The sequence below is a fragment of the Nerophis lumbriciformis genome, linkage group LG30 (genome assembly GCF_033978685.3).
Source record: "Nerophis lumbriciformis linkage group LG30, RoL_Nlum_v2.1, whole genome shotgun sequence".
Classification (NCBI taxonomy): domain Eukaryota; kingdom Metazoa; phylum Chordata; class Actinopteri; order Syngnathiformes; family Syngnathidae; genus Nerophis; species Nerophis lumbriciformis.
This window is the reverse complement of record NC_084577.2, coordinates 935,001-941,223: the sequence shown is the minus strand read 5'-3', so window position 1 is coordinate 941,223 and position 6,223 is coordinate 935,001.

The window sequence follows — 6,223 nt, the reverse complement described above, 5'->3', positions numbered from 1 at the left end:
AAGGGGTCATATGACCGTATATAGTAATGAGTGACTAGGCACACACACACACACACACACACACACACACACACACACACACATACTGGTTATCATTTGGAATGGGGACCTAGTTTTTGATCATCACTTGTGGGTACCACCCTTTCTACAGGTTGTGGAAGTATTAAAAAAAATGGTGTAAAATGGCCAGTGCCCAGTTAGCTCATACACATCTTTAAATCTCTGGATTGATGAAGTAATGTGCTGATCATTCTTACTGGGGACCCTGGGGAAAAAGAGTTAATATGGTTCCTGGGGACCAAATTTAAATAATTTTGCATAATTCACACAAATGTGTACGTGACTACTGAGGAGCATTTAAAAAAAAAAAAAAGTTCAAATGAAATATGACATGATCCTCAGAATACATCACTACAGCTGTCCTCTTATAGGAAGTTTCACCACTTAAATGTTCAAGCCAATCCTGCATCTTCTGTGACATTACTGAAAACTGATATTTAGCAGTAATGAAGTTGTCTGCAACTCCAACTAAAGGATGGACAATTCTGAATGTGAATCATACTTTAAGGTAATAATGTTTTATAATCATGCTGTATAGAAACGTCATCCTAAGGAACACTAAACCAGATTTTGTTTTTGGAAAAATATATTAGTTTTAACCAAGGATGGATACCATACAGATCCATCTTCAGAATGGATCTGACTATCATTTAAAAAGGTTTCCCTTTTATGGGATCCTGTTTTTTTGTCCCCATACCGTCAGAGGTCCCCTAAAGGTGACTGTGTAAACAGAGCAATGTCCCCATTAAGTAAGCATTGCCAGAACACACACACACACACACACACACACTGTTCCGCCCCATCTCAAAACAATCTGGCACTGTTGTGCCTCCCAAGTGAAGACGAGGCAAAAAAAAATAAAAAATGAAAAAAAACGGGACAGAAAAACAAACAAATTGGCTGCCATGTGTTAGTCTGGCATGAGCGTACACAAACAAATACATTTCCCTAATGTCGCCTTTCAATGTCCTTATTCTACCCTACTACTGGTTTTAGGAACGTAGTTTAAGGCTTAAGCAATACTGGTTGCTAGGCAGCACTTTAGTACAGGGGTGTTCAAACTTTTTCTAGCGCGAATCACTTTGATAGATTTCATCAATTAAAGGGGAACATTATCACCAGACCTATGTAAGCATCAATATATACCTTGATGTTGCAGAAAAAAGACCATATCTTTTTTTAACCGATTTCCCAACTCTAAATGGGTGAATTTTGGCGAATTAAATATTCGCTCTCGGAGCGATGACGTCACAACAGGGACAGATTCAAGTTGCACCAGTGGCCCAAAGATGCCAAAGTGGCAAGAAATTGGACGTTTGTTCCGCACACTTTACCGACGAAAGCTATGCTACGACAGAGATGGCAAGAATGTGTGGATATCCTGCGACACTCAAAGCAGATGCATTTCCAACGATAAAGTCAAAGAAATCTGCCCCCAGATCCCCATTAAATCTGCCGGAGTGTGTGAGCAATTCAGGGACAAAGGACCTCGGTAGCACGGCAAGCAATGGCGGCAGTTTGTTCCGCAGACGAGCGAGCTAAACCCCCTATCGACCCTAGCTTCCCTGGCCTGCTGGCATCAACTCCAAAACAGGACAGATCAGCTTTCAGGAAAAGAGCGCAGATGAGGGTATGTCTACAGAATATATTAATTGATGAAAATTGGGCTGTCTGCACTCTCAAAGTGCATGTTGTTGCCAAATGTATTTCATATGCTGTAAACCTAGTTCATAGTTGTTAGTTTCCTTTAATGCCAAACAAACACATACCAATCGTTGGTTAGAAGGCGATCGCCGAATTCGTCCTCGCTTTCTCCCGTGTCGCTGGCTGTCGTGTCGTTTTCCTCGGTTTCGCTTGCATACGGTTCAAACCGATATGGCTCAATAGCTTCAGTTTCTTCTTCAATTTCGTTTTCGCTACCTGCCTCCACACTACAACCATCCGTTTCAATACATGCGTAATCTGTTGAATCGCTTAAGCAGCTGAAATCCGAGTCTGAATCCAAGCTAATGTCGTTATAGCTTGCTGTTCTAACCGCCATGTTTGTTTGTGTTGGCATCACTGTGTGACGTCACAGGAAAATGGACGGGTGTATATAACGATGGTTAAAATCAGGCACTTTGAAGCTTTTTTTAGGGATATTGCGTGATGGGTAAAATTTTGAAAAAAACTTCGAAAAATCTAATAAGTCACTGGGAACTGATTTTTAATGGTTTTAACAATTTTGAAATTGTGATAATGTTCCCCTTTAAAGATAGTAAAACCGATACAATAATCAATATATGCTAACCTATCTGAGCACAACATCTGTATCTTAGCTTTGTGTTATCGGTAACAAAGCCTATTCTACGTCATTGTGCCCCAAAATAAGTAATTTCCAGCATAACAATGGCTAAATGAACTGAAAATATAAACAATAGAGTAGTGTTGGCCACGAGATGAGACCAAAACAAACAGACTTTAGGATCGTGGCCACTGATTGGCTCAGGCCGCATTACTAACACTCGCATGCTAACTTTTTTGGCCAATTCCGCCGCAGACTTGTATAACTTGGTACTTGACCCATGCTAACAAAACGCTAACATTAACATGCTTTAACATTTTTTAGCAAATTTTATAGCCGAGCACTTTAGTCATATGACCTAATACTTGACACAAGCTAATTGTTAGCATGCTAACGTTAACATTCTGGCATGCTGACTATTTTAGATCATTTCACACCCGGACACCTCAGTCATATACCTTGGTACTTGATACATGCTAACTGTTAGCATGCTAACAAAATGCTAACATTAACTTGCTAACTTTTTCTTTTTTTTTTAATTAGCAAATTTTATAGCCGAGCACCTCAGTCATATGACCTCATACTTGACACAAGCTAACTGTTAGCATGCTAACAAAATGCAAACATTAACATGCTAACTTTTTTTTTTTAAGCAAATTTCATAGCCGAGCCTCTTAGTCATATGACCTAATACTTGACACAAGCTAACTGTTAGCATGCTAACGTTAACATTCTGGCCTGCTGACTATTTTAGATAATTTCACATCCGGACACCTCAGAGTCGTATGGTACTTGATATTTGCTAACTGTTAGCATGCTAAAAAATGCTAACAGTAACTTGCTAACTTTTTTTTTTTTAATTAGCAAATTTTATAGCCGAGCACCTCAGTCATATGACCTAATACTTGACACAAGCTAACTGTTAGCATGCTAACAAAACGCTAACATTAACGTGCTAATGTATTTATTTTTTAGCAAATTTTATAGCCGAGCACTTCAGTCATATGACCTAATACTTGACACGAGCTAACTGTTAGCATGCTAACGTAAACATTCTGGCATACTGACTATTTTAGATAATTTCACACCCGGACACCTCAGAGTCATATACCATGGTACTTGATACATGCTAACTGTTAGCATGCTAACAAAACGCTAACATTAACGTGCTAACTTTTTTTTTGTTGCTAATTTTATAGCCGAGCATCTTAGTCATATGACCTAATACTTGACATATTCTGGCATGCGGACTCTTTTAGTTAATTTTACACCCGGAAACCTCAGAGTCATGTACAGTACATTGGTACTTGATACATGCTAACTGTTAGCATGCTAATAAAACGCAAACATTAACGTGCTAACTTTTTTTTTTAGCAAATTTTATAGCCAAGCCTCTTAAACATTTGACTTAATACTTGACACAAGCTAACTGTTAGCATGCTAACGTTAACATTCTGGCCTGCTGACTATTTTAGATAATTTCACATCCGGACACCTCAAGTCATATGGTACTTGATATTTGCTAACTGTTAGCATGCTAACAAAATGCCAACATTAACTTGCTAACTTTTTTTTTTTTTAATTAGCAAATTTTATAGCCGAGCACCTCAGTCATGTGACCTAATACTTGACACAAGCTAACTGTTAGCATGCTAACAAAACGCTAACATTAACGTGCTAATTTATTCATTTTTTAGCAAATTTTATAGCCGAGCACTTCAGTCATATGACCTAATACTTGACACGAGCTAACTGTTAACATGCTAAACGTAAACATTCTGGCATGCGGACTCTTTTAGATAATTTAACACCCAGACACCTCAGAGTCACATACCTCAGAACTTGATACATGCTAAAAAAAAACGCTAACATTGACGTGCTAACTTTTTATTTTTTTAGCAAATTTTATAGCCAAAAAAAATTATAATAATAAAAAGATAATAAAATTAAAAAATACAAATAAAAACTAGAACAGCCTAATAGCTAGAAGTAGTATGCATACATCTATAAAAAGGCTTTTTAAAAAAGAAGGGTTTTTAAGCCTTTTTTAAAAGCATCCACAGTCTGTGGTGCCCTCAGGTGGTCAGGGAGAGCATTCCACAGACTGGGAGCGGCGGAGCAGAAAGCCCGGTCTCCCATAGTTTGTAGCTTTGTCCTCGGAGGTTAGCCTGTCATTTTTTTGTGTGTGTAATGTTCTAATCCGCAATATTTTTATCTTGTCTTTAGAATGTGTCGTTGGCCAGTGAAAAAACAAGTTTGAACACCCCTGCTTTCATAAATACTGAAGTAGCAATGGTGTTTGGTGAGGCCATGAATGTGTCCTGACAGGTGATTGAATAAGCATGAGAAGGCAATAAAAAGGGAAGAGCGGTAAAAAAATATATACAGTGGTACATCAACTTAAGTGTTTAGAGATGAGAGGCGTATCTCAAATTTTTATGCTTAGAGCTAGAGACATAACTTTGTTTTCCATGCATGGGAAGGAAGTGAGTGTGAAAGACAACGCTGAAAAGAAGCGGATGATCTTTATTGCATTAAAGAAAGAAATAATCAAAAATATGACAGAGCGTGTTGCCAACTTGGCAAAGCTATTCGAGTGCGTCACTGCTAGTCTGCAACACACTGATGCAAATCTAACGCCAACTAAGGATAGTAAAATACTATCTAAACTGCGGATATTTATAAAAGAAAAATATGAACAAGCTGCTGATGGTGTGTTTGACAGAGAAGCAGCAAAAGTAGTCCACTTTCGTAAATATTTGCTGTAAATTATATTACTTCATAAATCTACTGTACATTCGATTGCATTGGTGTTATACAATATCTCTTACATAAAAGTGTTTTTTAAAGGATGTTATCTGTTAAAATTGTGCTGTATGGGCAAGCAGTAATTAATTGTATTTCAATGGGAGATTAACCAATTCAGCTCGTAAAATGAGGTACAACTATATATATATATATATATATATATATATATATATACTGCATTTATATTATTCACCTGTGAAAAATACCTAAGTGTTTGTCTATTGTGAGCGAACTGTGGTGCTGAATTTCCCCCAGGGATCAATAAAGTACATTATATATATATATATATATATATATATATATATATATATATATATATATATATACTGTGTGTGTGTGTATGTATGTATATATATATATATATATATCATACTTGCCAACCTTGAGACCTCCAATTTCGGGAGGTGGGGGGTGGGTGCGGGGGGGCGTGGTTGGGGCGGGGGCGTGGTTGGGGGCGTGGTTAAGAGGGGAGGAGTATATTTACAGCTAAAATTCACCAAGTCAAGTATTTCATATATATATATATATATATATATATATATATATATATATATGGGCTTCACGGTGGCAGAGGGGTTAGTGCATCTGCCTCACAATACGAAGGTCCTGAGTAGTCTTGGGTTCAAGCCCGGGCTCGGGATCTTTCTGTGTGGAGTTTGCATGTTCTCCCCGTGACTGCGTGGGTTCCCTCCGGGTACTCCGGCTTCCTCCCACCTCCAAAGACATGCACCTGGGGATAGGTTGATTGGCAACACTAAATTGGCCCTAGTGTGTGAATGTGAGTGTGAATGTTGTCTGTCTATCTGTGTTGGCCCTGCGATGAGGTGGCGACTTGTCCAGGGTGTACCCCGCCTTCCGCCCGATTGTAGCTGAGATAGGCCCCAGCGCCCCCCGCGACCCCAAAGGGAATAAGCGGTAGAAAATGGATGGATGGATAGATTATATATATATATATATATATATATATATATACACATATATATATATATATATATATATATACACATATATATATATATATATATATATATACACATATATATATATATATATATATATACACATATATAT